Source organism: Elephantulus edwardii, unplaced genomic scaffold, assembly GCF_000299155.1.
Source record: "Elephantulus edwardii isolate Elephantulus edwardi_28Jun2011 unplaced genomic scaffold, EleEdw1.0 scaffold00232, whole genome shotgun sequence".
NCBI classification, from domain to species: Eukaryota; Metazoa; Chordata; class Mammalia; order Macroscelidea; family Macroscelididae; genus Elephantulus; species Elephantulus edwardii.
The window spans coordinates 3,910,661-3,924,453 of record NW_006399982.1 but is presented as its reverse complement, the minus strand read 5'-3'; the positions used below and the strand labels follow the sequence as shown (position 1 = coordinate 3,924,453).

Genomic DNA, 13,793 nt, shown 5'->3' with positions numbered 1-13,793 from the left:
CCTGACATCCTCACTTGCCTGGCTCCCTTCTAATTCAGTTTCTCAACACAGTTCATCAGAGAATTTACTCCACACTGAAAAGACCTCTCTAGGGCCTTATCTACCCATTCAGTTGTCTGATACCTTGTCCGGCAAGATCAAGACCCCTGGTTCAGCCTGGTTTAATAAGCGAAGTGGTAGATTCCCAGGGGGAGGTCCAGGGTAGAAGGGCAAGGCCTGTCCCCTAGACCACACTCTTCCAAGGGGGCAGGGAACACTGCGTCAACAATGGTTGTCATACTTCCCTCTTCAGCAGGAATGAAGTCTGTGGCAGCTCCTGTGTGCAGCCCCCTGCTGCCAAGTCTTCAATTGCTTGTCTCTAGAGATGCAGCAAATGCTGGCAGGAGAAAACACCCTGATTGCCTCCACTTCAAGTGAAGCATCACAGCAACTGCTGTCTGATAGAAGCACAGTGATTGCCTCCACTTCAGCTGAAGCATCACAGCGCTTTTCTTACCTAGAGATTGTGTCCATGTCTGCTGTCTCCAAGCAGAGTCTACAGCTGGGTGCTAAATACTCTAAACAGCCCTCCCTGACATCTTTTACCTCCACATTGTAACAATTAACAAAACGCATGTCCTTAAGCTTGATAGCTGTTCCATCAGGGTGTGTTGTCAGCATCCAAGATTACAGGGGTGAATACCTGCAGATCGAACAGGTATTCCAACCACAAGGTTTGTTCAGAGACCCAGGCATTTTGTATTTTCAAGTCCTAATGAGTCCAAGATTCCTGTGAACTAACAAGAGGTGGTGTGTAACAACCTTTTCCGTGTACATGGGAACCCAGGCCAGCATCCCTTGAAATGTCATGACTTTTTACTGTGCTTAAACACAGTTTTATCTCATCTGGCTTATTTTATGGCTTTGCATATAGTCACTGTCTCTTTCTCTACTTCCATGTATCAGTCCTGAAGTCCTCATGTTTCTGAGGTCCATATAAGAAAGTGGATCCATTTTCAGAGATGGAGACTCCCCAGATGTGTGAAGTATAATAAAAGCATAATAAGACAGACCTACTATTTTTTTTAACCAAGCTGAAAATATCCTGCTAGCTCCATTCATCATGAATAGTACTTTTAATATCTATATTGAAACAATTGAGATTATTTATCACAACAACTTGGGTTTATGTATGATCAGCCCACCTACTTTGGTCTTTTGGGTTTCTAAAATAATAGATTCAGAACAAAGATTCTACTACTAGAGAATTTCAAACCCTTTGGCCCTAGTTTTGCCTCTTCTGGCATTTAAAGTCTTAAATGGCTTCTATACATAACCTGGGAAACGGGCTGAAGTTTCAAGGGATCGTATGAAGCAGAAACAATGCCAACTAAACTGTGGCCTCCTTTATCTATTCAGTGTGACCCTAGTTGCCACCTTCATGGGCTCTCAAGGCCTCTCCATGAATAGGGGCATATCCTGGTTCTCCATAAATGTTCCTTTTATTTTCAATGAGGCCACCTCCTCTCCTCTGGTACCCAGTTATCCATCCTAGTCACTACTTCTTTCTCATCTACCCTAAGTTGGACCTCTCTAACTATCAGCAAATCCAGATCAATTTTGCATTTATTACTCTGGCTAAATGTGAAGCCTTGGGGTATCACCTGCTGCAGGGGCAGCTCCAGCGTATATAGGGCTTGACAACCATTTTCCAGAAGGCTCATTATACCATGACTCCCATGTTATACAGGCCTGTGATACAGTCTAAATTCTTGAGACTGTGGAAACTTTATGCCTAGGGAAGCCTGTCTCAGTTCAGGAACTAGTCATCTTCTCAGACAAAGCCTGGAGGCTGCTGGAGTGCTACCTCCCAAAGAAGTTGACTCACCATCAGTGGGACCCGTCTCAGGAATCCATCCAGTTGCTACCATGCCATGCTAACCAGCAGCCCCTGCCCTGGGTCAGCACAGCCTTTGACAATGTTAGTGCCGTCCAGTCTACAGCCCCAGAGGCGAATGGGCTTAGTGACCTGTCTCACCTACTTTGGTCCCAGTGTCACTTCTCATGACACAATTGCTCTCAGGCCCAAATATTAATGAAAAGCCACATAAATGCCAAATATTGTCCTTTCCCATGTAGTTTTCTTCTGGGATGCAAACATTCCTGGAAGCTTAGCAGTGGGTCTCATCCCATGCATTCCTGAAAGCAAGCCCTTAGAGTTACAGGAATCAACAATCCTGGCCTCCTTCAGAGACTTGTGCCCTGGACGCCAAAGGCCATTGATCAACCAGCAGCAGAACTTGCTGGATGCTGTCACTGGTCTAAGCCGTCCAAATCCCTGTCTGAAGGACCCACTGGGAAGCTACAGATCACTGTATGGCATAGTATGTGGCTTTCCTGTCATGTCTTCCTGCTATTCACTATGTAGCTCTCTCTAAATCCACGGTCTCAGTAATTACCAGCCAACCTGTATTTGCAGGGATAATGCCTAAGCCTGCTGACATTACTACAGAGCCTCTGACTGAGATGACTTCATCCCATGGACAGCAGAGTATACGTCCTTGGTTAGACATTGAAGAGGACCATGTGCCTTGTGTAGGTTGCACACAAGAGTTCTCGACTAAAGGCAACAGGCAGAAACTGTGTCTAGAAAATAAAACAGATGCTGATATTCTAGGCTCACTCACTCACCATATTGACCAAAATTAATTTACATCTAAGGGAAAAAAGCTCCTAAAGACGAAATGGGGAATTCCCATGAAAGTAAGGAAGTCCAAGGAACAAGCTGCAGTGGAAAAAAAGATTTGCTTAATGTAGGATGGACTACTGCTTTAGCTGCTTAGTGTCCTTTAGAAGATGCCACTTCTACATCATCCTCTGACCTATCACAGAGAAGCCAACCCCTAGAAAAAGAGCAAGAAAGTATGTCTTCTTCCCTGTGATGTGGTATAGAGGACTGTGGGATACTCTTTCCTCATTAGCTTTTATTTTAAATTGTGATTTTAATAAATGTTTATAGAGAAATTAGATTTTCATTCATTCATTGTTGCACATTTAACCCCGTCTCCCTCCCACAGTTCACTTTTTTTTTTAATATTCATTGACTGTTGCACAAATATCTACTTCCTCCAGGCCCCCAGTACTCTTTGCAACGATGTACCTCTTACTCTGGGCTGTTGTCATATGTACAATGCCTAATCATATATTCCCTTTAAACAGTTCTTAACTTCATCTGTTTCATTGCAATGCTCATTATCTCTCCACTCTTATCCTATTCTCCTCTCAAGCCCCTTAGTCAGACCTGCTTTATAACAGTGGTGCTATGCAGTATTTGCCCTTTTGTAACTGATCTACTTCACTTAGCATGATGTCCTCTAGGGTTCCTCATGTTGTGTAATGTTTTACAAGTTCATTTTTTCAGTGTTTCATAGTATTCCACTGCATGAATATGCCATAGTTTTTTCTATCCATTTGTTTGTTGATGGGTACTTGGGTTGCTTCCATTTCTTTGCTACTGTAAATAATGCAGCAATAAACATAGGTTTGCATATACCTTGTTTGGGCGGCGGTTCTGGTTTCTTTAGGGTATATTTCCAGTAGTGACATTGCTGGGTCAAATGGTATTTCTAGTTCCAATCTTTTCAGAAAGTGCCAAACCTCACTGGTTTTTAAGGAAATTCAGGATCAGTCACCATCCCATCAAACCAGTAGACAGTCATGGTGGAACTTACTTCTCTAGGACCTTAGTGCTTAGCACAATATGTTCACTAACAGGCTGCTGGAAAAGTAGGATGAGAATATACACAAGTGTACATCTGCTCTGATAAGTGACTCTTTTCCTAAAGGACAGGGACCCAGTTTCTAGGATGCACCTACCCAAAGGAGGCAGGTGAAACTTTTGAGCCTGCTATGTCAAAATTCTCTAAATGTTTTTCTTTTTTCTTTTTGTTTTTGAGGGCAAAACAGTAAAGATAGATTTAGTAGAAAGTTACATCCCCAAAGGGACAGACTTCCTCCTGTAAAAAAAAAAATACTGAAGGAACTCTGGGTGTTTTTCTAATGCATCACCAAAGGAGATCCTATAGAAGGCACTTCCTCCCAGCCTGGTAGGCGGTGGGCAGAGAGCCATAGCACAGAGAACAGAGGAAGGCTAGAATGAAAGGGAGTGACCTAAAGGGTCACAGCTCATCGGGTGGGAAGGCAGGACTAGAGTGCACACATCCTGACTTAGAGTGGAACAAGTCCTTTCCGTGGTTCCCAAAGGCTTCTACCTGCCCCAGCCCAGCATGGGTTCATGTGGCTGGGCAAAGTCCTGTGCCAAAGATCTAGAAGAGGGGAGTGGTAGTGAGACAAGTGGCATGAGAACCTTCAAGAGTTCTCAGCTACTTACAAAAAAATGAAAACAGGCAGGGTGAGAGCCTATAAATCCATGCAGGACGTTGCTGAGGGAATGACTATCATATCCCATATAAGTATGGGATATGAATGATACAAATATAATAAATATGATACAAATATTATATCCTTTGCTCATCATACCCATAACCTTGGAGCAAATCCACTTTCCTCTTCCCCCTAGAACTCAAGAGAGTTAAAATCAGAACAAAATAAAAGATGGGCAGGAAGGAAATCACAGGGTCGCACAATTTGGTGGGTGGAGGGAGCAGGGGTGTGTAAAGGAAATGGAAAAGATCTGGTGGTTATATGGAAAGACAGGGTAATGGTGAGCATAGTTCAAAGATGATTAATTTTATAAAACATAATGATTTTTAATTCATTGTGTATGAAACACTGTGTGAATGAAGGATAGTGTGAAACACAACATATATGAACTTGGTAAGCAAACAAATATAAAATAAAAATTAATAAACAAACCATAAAACCAAAAAAAAGGAAAGTTTCATAGCAAGGCACAAATTCTAAAAATGAAATATACGCCAGAATTGAACACTATGAATACATCAGTGTTTGCTTGGGATCTTTGGAGTTCACCTCTTGGCCTTTGAGGTAGTATGTCATGGTGAATAACCCTAGCTTTCTAGAGTCCTTCCTTTGGACTTTCTGGGTAAGTCCTTCAGAATTCTAACAATGTAATTTATGGGATGACTAAAGTAATAAGAACGTCTCCTCTTCCCATCACTCTTCCCATTAATGTTTTGAGTTCTTTAGGAGTGGGACCATGCCTGCTTCATTTTATACATGCTCACTCAAGCCTCCTCAGGGAAGAAAAAATCAATCACATCACACGTGTGAAAGGGTGAGACTCCACCAAGATGCTCCTTCCTGTGGCCTCTGCTGCTTTATTGGCACAAGTCTGTGAAGAACTTACAGTCTGTGCTCAACGGCTCACAGTGTTAGCCAAGGTTGTCATGAAATGAAGGACAAGAATGGCTCCTGCATCTGCTGTTGGGTTAGAAACATGAGAATAAACAACTTTGAGCTGGAACAAAGGGATGAAGGAAGGACTTCATGCAGGCAGGTAAGGTGCTGGAAGACAGAGAACACTAGATCTCCCCCAGGCCTGTCTGGGCTTTATGAGGAATGCCCATTCCTATATTTAGGAACAGTGAAGTCAGACCCCTAAATACTTGGTCTGCATTGAGACGATAGGAAAGCAAGGGGCCCGGAAGGGGTCAAAAGAACATAAGTTTCCAGAAGGAGAGATGGTTGTGGCCAATGGCCCCCCTTCTCTTCCTCTTTCCTCTCTTCCACCATAACTTCTATTTGTACATAGTCAGGCAAGGAGCATGCTGGGGGCTTTCCAGAGTATGTGACTTCCAAGGTCAAACCTGTACAAAGGTCATAGAAACAGGGTCCTAGGCACATTGCCTGAATGTGTGGGAATCCAGATTGCAGGAAAAGAAGTCAGTCTTTTTGGTAAATACTGCTGACAGCTGGGGTACATTGCGGGGGGAAAGGGTGTGTGGAGAGAGGCCAGTAAAGAATCTCACACATACAGCCCCATGGCCACATGGTCAAAAAAGACATATTCAAAGATGCCAAGCAAATATTATAGAGAAGGTAGAGACATATCCAGAAAGATACCCACATAAATATAGGAACACCAGAGCCAAAAATGCTCACGTGATAAATGTACAAACACAAATGCACATATGAAGACAGAATTTTACATATTAATAGATACAGGCCATCTCCAACATCCACAAACAAAAATGCAGTTCATATCCATCCTTCCAAGCCCCTCTCTTCCATAAAATGCCATTGTTGTTGTTGTTATTAGGAGCCACTGCGTGGAGTATCACTCACAGAGACCTTATGTCCAAGAGATCTGTGCCATCCTTACCGTCTCTGATATACTCGAGCACACTGTTGCAGCCAGCATCTCAGTCCATCTCAATAAGGGTCCTCCTCTCTTTCACTGATTCTCTACCCTTCCAAGACAGATATTCTTTTTCGAAGAAATAGCTTCTTCTAGCAACATGTCCAAAGTATGAGAGAGGAAGCTTGCCATCCTTACCTCCAAGAAGTACTCTGGCTGCACCTTTTCCAAGACATACTTGTTCATTCTTTGGCAGTCCCTGCGATATTCAGGCCTCTTCTCCAACACCACAATTCAAAGACATCAATTTTCTGTAATCTTTATTCATTGTCCAGCTCTCAGATACACAGGAAGTAATGGCTTGAATTGGGCACACCTTTAGTCTTCAAACTGACATCACTGTTGTTCTATATTTTGGAGAGGCCCCTAAAAGCCAACTTGCCCAAAACAATACATATGCATTTCTCTTGACTGCTGGTACCAAGGGTGTTGATTGTGGGGCCAAGTAAGACAAAATCATTGACAGTTTCAGTCCTATCTATCATGATGGTGCCCACTGGTCCAGTGGTAAGGACATTTGGGTTTTTTGGGGGGTATTAAGATGTAATTCATATTGAAGGCGATGGCCTTTGATCTTCTGCAACAAGTGCTTCAGGTATCACTCACTTTCAACAAGCAAGGTTAGTCATCTACATAATGCAGGTTGCCCACCTCAAACCAGACTCTTTCTCCTCCAAATTCAGGTTGTAATTTCTGTCCTACTGCTTGTCCTTAAATTGGCACAATCTTGGATTCACTCTTGGTTTCAACGACTTGCCTGTATGCTCTTTTTAAAAAAAAAAGTCAAGGACTGGTAGTAGGTCTCCTGCATTTGTCAATGACTTCATGCTTCACCTATATGTTGTTACTATGTGCCACTGAGTCACCTGAGACCCTATGTACAGCAGCTCTTAAGCCTGCCCTGCACTGTCCTGAGCCAGTCTCAGTAATTCTCACACATCAACCCCCATTGTCCTAGATACGATATCAATCCATCTTATCCAAGGTCGTCTTTTTTTCCTCTCCTTCACTGTCCATCCTTCTGAACATGATGTCCTTCTCCAACGATTGGTCTCTTCTTGGCCACAAGCTCAAAGTATGTGAGATGGAGCTTCAAAATCCTAGCCTCCAAGGAGAAACTTGGTTTCACCCTCTCCAAAACAGACCTCTTTGTTTCCTTGGCAGTCCATGGAATGAAGTGTTTCAGACTGTTCTCCAGCACCACACTTTGAAGGCATCAATTCTTCTTCTGTGATTCTTAGTTGTTGTCCAACTCTCTGAAGCATGACAAGTAATTGCAAAAACTGTGGTCTTGATTAGGCACACCTTAGTCTCTAGACTGACATCGTTACTTTTCAGTACTCTAGGGAGGTCCCTGACAGCAGATTTTCCCAATGCAATTAGTCTTTTGATTTCTTGACTGCTGTTGTTAAGAGTGTTGATTGTGGAGCTGAGCAAGCTGTAATTGTTCACAACCTCAATCTCTTCTCCATCTATCATGGTGCTGCCAATTGACCTAGTGGTGAGAATCTTTGTCTTCTCGATGTTAAGCTTCAATCCATATTGATTACTACAATCCTTGACCTTCTGCAGCAAGCGCTTCAGGTCTTCAGTTTCAGCAAGCAAGGTTGTGTCATCTGCGTAATATAGGTTGTTGATGAGTCGACCTCCAATCTTGATGCCACATTCCTCCTCATAAAGTCCTGCTTTCCAAATTACTTGTTCTGCATATAGACTGAAAAGGTATGGAGACAGGATGCATCCTTGATGCACTTCTTTCCTGATTTTGAACCATGCAGTGTTTCCCTGCTCTGTTCTGAAGACTGCTTCCTGGTCCAAGTATAGGTTTTGCATAAGTACAATCAAGTGTTCTGGGATTCCCCTTTTCCTCAAGGTTAGCCACAATTTGTTGTGATCTGCAGACAGACATTTCTCTGGTAATCTCTGCAAAGATCCATCTGACATTGGCAATCATGTCTCTAGTGCCGTAACCTCTTCTAAACCCAGCTTGTATTTCTTGTAGTTCTCTGTCAATGTACCATTCCAGTCATTTCTGTATAATTTTCAGCAGGATTTTGCTGGTCTGTGATATCAGTGATATTTTTCTATAATCTCCATACTCTGTCAGGTCATCTTTTTTTCTGGAATGGGAATAAATATGGACCTCCACCTGTCAGTTGGCCAAGTAGTTGTCCTCCAGATTTCTTGGCACAACTTGGTGAATACATCCAAGGTAGCATGTGTCTGCTGAAATATGTCAATTGGTATTCCATCATTTCCTGGGGCTTTATTTGTTCCCAAGTCCTTCAGAACAGCCTGCACTCCCTCCTTCATCACTGTTGCCTCTTGATCACATTATTTCTTGAAATTCTTCTGTCTCAGCCACTTCTTTTTGTTACAGTGACTCTGTATACTCCCATTCCCATACTCCTTCCCAATGCCATTGACTCAGAACCTACTCATTGCTGACCCTTTAAGCCATTTTTTAGGAGCTATAAATTGCACGGGAGGTGACTGTCCCAATTTTCTCCCATAGAGCAGCTGGTGGGTTCAAGCCACTTGCCTTTAGTTTAGCAGTGCAACTCCTTATTCACCAGACCACAAGAGTTCTCCATCCCCAAAAGGACCCTAATTGACTGCTGGTTCCATTGTTCAGGGTTATGGTTTTCAGCCTCTTCAGCACAGCAGGTGTAGCAATAAGGGAAGAACAAAACAAGACAGACACACCTTACCAATGGTACTTTCAGGAAACCCTGAAGGTGCAGACTCTGATTCCCCAGGATATATATGCCAGGCATGTCTGTGCAGTCTAGCCAACATTTTCATGTTAGCCACAATCCCACTCCTCTCAACCATAAACCCAGTTCCAACCCTACTCCTATACACTTCTGAATTAACAGTGCTTTTAAATGTTACACTTGCAAGAAATGTACCTCAGAATGGTAAATTGTACCAAAAACTGAAGGAGTTTAAAAGTGTTTTTTTCTAGTCAAGCTTCCAGATGAGAACATAGCCCAATTAGCACCCTGACTGGAGCTTTGTAAGACCGTAAGTAGCAAAGGACCAAGTTTAGAAGAACTGATAGATGGGCACTGTGATGTTGGTGAAGAATATGAACTATATCATGGACAACCAGCTGAATGAAGAAATCAGTTATAGAAACATATCCAGAATACTCCTTTAGTGAAGATGGTGAGACTTTGTTTCAAGTGCTTTGCACATGAAAGACATTTTGCTTGGTATAGCAGAAGGTCAGCAAACACATATGATCACCCCCCCCCAGTAAAATGGATTGACACAGTAGCTGCAACAATAGGCTCAAACACAGCAATAATTTCGAGAGTCATGTAGCACCAGGTAGCACTTTGTTTTCTTGAGTACAGGGTTGCTATGAGTCAGAGCTGACAGCATATCACCCAACAAGAAGCAGCTAAGCCATGCCTATACACCCAACCCACAGAAGCCAAAATATAAGAAATGTGTCTCCAGTTCTCCTCTTTCTCATTCTCTCATTGCCATTCAGTCAGAACCAACTCAAAGCTGATCCTCCCATGGGTTTTCAGAGGCTATAAATCTCATAGAAGGAGACTGTACATCTGTCTCTGGTGGAGTGGTTGGTGGGTTTGAATTACCAGAGAAGTGGGGCTTTTTGATTCACAACACAACTCCCAAAGGACTGTGCTACCTTTTCCAGTGTTCTTTAGTGTCTAGGTTTCACATGCATATATTGATGTTGTGTTAGGTGATATGAGTACAAATCATAGCTGACCCTCCAGCAGGTTTTCAGAGGCTGTAAATCACACAAGAGTAGACTGCCCATCCTTCTCCCATAGAATAGCTGATAGATCTGAACCATATGCCTTTGGGATTGTGCCACAGCTTCTTGCCACTAGGCCATCAGTTGTTGCTGTTATGTGCCATAGAATTGTCTGCAACTCATAGCAATCCTATCTATGCACAATTGCTCTAAACTCTGCTCCTCCCTGAGCCAGTCTCACTGTCTCTGACACACCTACCCCTATTAATCCAGTTACTGTGTCAATATATCTCATCCAGGTTGTTCCTCTCCTGTACTCTCCCTCCATCCTTCCAAGCATGATGTCCTTCCCCAAGGACTGGTCCCTCCTGACAATATTCTCAAAGTATATCAGATGGAGGAGCTTCAAAATCCTTGCCTCCAAGGAGAAACTTGGTTTCGCTCTCTTCCTGGATAGACCTGTTAGTTCTCCTGGTAGTCCATATTATTTTCAATACTCTTTTCCAGCACCGTAACTCAAAGATATCAATTCTAAATCTTTAGTCAATGTCCAGCTCTCTGATGCATAGCAAGTAACTGCAAAGACCATGGCCTGGATCAGGCATATCTTAGTCTTCTAGACTGATACTGTTGCTCTTCAGCACTCTGGAGTGGTCCCTGAAAGCAGATTTTCCTAATGCAATTCATCTTTTGATTTCCCCACTGTTGGTGTTAGGAGTTTTAATTGTGGAACCAAGTAAGTAGAAATTGTTAACAATCTTAATCTTTTTTTCCTAGTGCTATCATAGTGCTGCCAATTGACCAGTGGTGAGAATCTTTGACTTCTTAGTGTTGAGCTTCAATCTATATTGAAGACTGTGTCTTTGACCTTCTGCAGCAAATGCTTCAAGTTCTCAGTTTCAGTAAGGTTGTGTCATCTGCATCACGCAAGAGGTTGATGAGTCTTCCTCCAGTCCTGATGCTACATTCCTCCTCCAAAAGTCCAGCCTCCTGAAGAGCTCCTTTTTATTGTGGACTAGTGGTGAGAATTTTCTTTTCTTTATGTGGTAGTGTAGTTCATATTGAAGATATATGTTTTTTATCTTCATCCATTTGTGCAAGTCTTCTGTGAAAGCAAAGTCATCCAAAATTGTTATGACCCACAGAGCTAAATGCATCTGCACAGTTAATAAAACACAAGTAAACATCTTTCTGGCATTCTTTGCTTTCACCCAAGAAACATTTGACAGCAACAATAACATCCCTTGTTCCACATCCTCTTCTGAAACTGGCCTGAACTTCTTGCAGTTCCCTGTCAACAAATTGCTATAAATGTTTTTCATTATCTTCAGCAAAATTTTATTTGTGGGTTACATTAGAGATATTGTTCAATAATTTTGGCATTCTATTGAATCATCTTTCTTTGATGTGAAATGTGAATAAATAAAGATCTCTTACTGCCTGGAAGAAAGATGGGCAATCTCCTCTCCTTTCTATTTACACCCTCTGAAAACCAGGCTGGAGGGTCAGTTAGGGGTCAGTTCCAACTCTATGGCACACAACAACTACTGTCCCTTATCATTTAGGAAAGATGGTGAGTAAAGGACAGGAAGACCCTCAATGAGATGAATTGATAGTGACTGTGGCAATGGGCTCAAATGTGTCCAGGATGTAAGGATTGTGCAGGATATGGGACCGGTTCAGATCTGCTGTTCCTAGGGTCACTATGAGTGGACTCCACTCTATGGTACGTAACAAGAGCACAACTATCCCAGATTTCTGTCTCGGACAGAACTGTCTTCCAAATTTCTTGGCATAGACAAGTGGATATTTCAGTATCCATTTATTGAACAACTCAATTGTTATCCCATCAAGTCCTGATGCCTTGTTTCTCCCAATGCCGTAAGAATGCTTATATTAAAAATTATTTGTAGTTTATCTGAAACTGAAATTACACCGAGCAGCTTGAATTTTATCTGGCAACCAGTCAGGCACTTCATGAAGAAATAATCTGAGGGCTAGTGGCAGAACATATCCCCTTCACAGAGGGGTGCGGCATGGGGGCGCGACTGTGCACACTCCCTCAGGAACTCTCCCAAGGGCTCTGGGGCAGCAGGCGCTCTGGCCCCTTCTCTTACACAGGGACCACCTTGGGGGCGGCTCCCACACAAACACCTCTGAGTCTCAGCCCACATCCCCGCCCCCTGGGATGTCCGCCAAGTGCCCGTGTCCCTCGCCCCCACTTACGGGGACCGTCCGGGTGCAGGACGCGGGTCTGAGGAGGGTAGGCTCTGCACCGCGGGCCCCACGTTGCCCTTGGCCGCTCGTGGGACGGCGTGCCGAGGCGGAGGGCCAGGAAACAGGTGGTGCCGCCAGAGAGTGGGCGGTGGGCAGGCTGAGGGAGAGGCACGCACGCCGTGAGCACACTCACCCTCCCCACGTGGGCCGGCGAGCCTCCCGCGAGGCCACGCCCTTCGCGAGACCACGCCCAGCTCAGCGGGCGGTTAACAAGGGAAGTGAGGGTAGGCGGCGGTTCTGCCAGGGCCTTAGCGCTGTGGGCCCAGGTGCCAGTGGGAGCTGCCTCTAGCACGTGCCTAGAGGGTTGCGGGGGAGGGGCGGGGGGCGGGCTATCCAAACTGCTCCTTGGAGTTAAGGATTCTGAAGCTTCGTCTGACATACTTTGGGCATGTTGGGAGGAGGGACCAGTCCTTGGAGAGGGACATATTGTTTGGGAGGGTGGAGGGGCAGCGCAAGAGAGGAAGACCTTTGATGAGGTGGATTGATTCAGTGACTGGGGTAATGGGGGTATGTGTGTCAGAGACAGTGAGATTGGCGAAGGATTGAGCAGCGTTTAGGGCTCTTGTATATAGGGTCGCTAGTCACTCCATGGCACATAAGAACAACAACAACATCACAAATATTTGCTCTCATGTTTTTCTGATTTAATGTCGGTATCACAGATATTTGGTCGGAGCTCTAATGGCCTAATGACAAGAAGCTGCGCTGCAATCCCCAAGGAATGAGGTTCAAGGCTCCTGCTCCGCAGGAGAAAGATGGGCAATCTCCTCCTGCACGATTAACTGCCTCTGAAAACCTGCTGGAGAGTCAAGCTATGGGTTGGTTCCAACTCTACGGTACACAGCATCACAAATATAATTCACTTCATCTGTAGAGGTAAGAAATGGACTGGCAACTTAATTAGTTGGGCATTGCACTACTGACCAAAAGGTTGTCCCATGTTGGGGCCAGCAATTGAAATCTACTAGAGAAAAGTGGAGGCAGTCGTGGAACGTCGTGAGTTTGATTTTCCTGTTTGATTGTAAATGATACCCATTCTTGACTGTTAAATATTTCACTCCTTAGTCTCTTTGGGCAAATATTGATGTAGCGTTGTTGTATACAACAACTGGTGGATTTGAACCTCATGTCTTTGGGATGGCAGTGCAGTCTGTTCCGCTAGGCCACCAGAGCAGCACCTGTAAAAATAGAGTAGACAACATGGGATGGCCAAGTCTGACCTCTATTAACTCCACAAAGAGGAACTATCCCCGTAGACAACATCGTTATTGTTGTTGTTATGTGCCATCGAGTCGTTTCCGACTCATAGCGACCCTATGCACAACAGCCCTAAACCCTGCTCTATCCTGCGCCAACCGCACGGCCTCTGACACACCCATCCCGATTACCCCAGTCACCGAATCAATCCATCTCAGAAGGTCTTCCCCTCCTGGGTTGTCCCTCAACCCTCCCAAGCATGAT

The 13,793-nt window shown here is 44.1% G+C and overlaps 1 pseudogene; it reads left to right on the top strand.

Annotated features, from left to right (window-relative positions):
* The window catches only part of LOC102862227, a 43,057-nt pseudogene extending 30,436 nt beyond the window's left edge, over positions 1-12,621 (top strand).
* The last annotated feature ends 1,172 nt before the right edge of the window (positions 12,622-13,793 follow it).